This window comes from Aquarana catesbeiana, linkage group LG03 (assembly GCF_042186555.1).
Source record: "Aquarana catesbeiana isolate 2022-GZ linkage group LG03, ASM4218655v1, whole genome shotgun sequence".
NCBI lineage: Eukaryota > Metazoa > Chordata > Amphibia > Anura > Ranidae > Aquarana > Aquarana catesbeiana.
This window is the reverse complement of record NC_133326.1, coordinates 443,995,845-443,996,977: the sequence shown is the minus strand read 5'-3', so window position 1 is coordinate 443,996,977 and position 1,133 is coordinate 443,995,845.

Below are 1,133 nucleotides of genomic sequence, written 5' to 3'. Positions count from 1 at the left end.
AATACCTTGGAATGTCTTCTTTCCAAAAAGGGGTCATTTGGGGGATATTTGTACTTTTCTGGCATGTTAGGGTCTCAAGAAATTAGATAGGCCGTCAGTACTTCAGGTGTGATCAATTTTCAGAGATTGGCACCATAGCTTTTGGACTCTATAACTTTCACAAAGACCAAATAATATCCACCAATTTGGGTTATTTTTACCAAAGATATGTAGCGGTATAAATTTTGGCCAAAATATATGAAGAAAAATTACTAATTTGCAAAATTTAATAACAGAAACTAAGAAAAATGCATTTTTTTTACAGTTTTATCGGTCTTTTTTCTTTTATAGCGCAAAAAAAAAAAACCCAGAGGTGATTAAATACCACCAAAAGAAAGCTCTATTTGTGTCAAAAAAAGGACAAAAATTTCATATAGATACAGTATTGCATGACTGAGTAATTGTCATTCAAAATGTGAGAGCACCAAAAGCTGAAAATTGATCTGTTATTAAGGGGGTTTAAGTGCCCAGTGGTCAAGTGGTTAAGGCCCCTTTCACATGATCCGTATTCAGCCATCCGCTCACTCCATTGATCCCCGCTAAGCCAGAGGATGACAAGTCCATCTCTACACACTGATCTCAACGGTCCGCACGTGTGAAAGAGCCCTAAGTGCCATTGGGTTGGTTTTTTTTTGCTATAGAAAGAAAAAAATATTGCATTTTTGGGGGAAAAGTTTTACTTGGTTACTGTTATAAAACCTTGTAAATAAATAACATTCTTCATAAATTTGGGGGCAAAAGGTATTCTGCTACATTTCTTTGGTGAAATAAAATGAATAGGTGTATATTTATATTTTTAAAAGACTCTTGGGCATGCATCTTAAAAAACACAAAATACAGGGATAATAGAAATGATATCGACACTGACATACGTACACCTACACAGGTTGAACTGGATGGACTATAGTGTTTATTCAACCTTATCAACTATGTAATTTAGTCTGTGTGAAAATTATAGAGTCAACAAATATATATTTGAAAATTAATCAATGGCGGTGTAATGACTGCCTACTGTTTCTCATTTCTTAAGGTCCTAAAATGCCAGGATAGTACAAATACCCCCAAATTCACCCTTTTGGAAAGTAGACAACTCA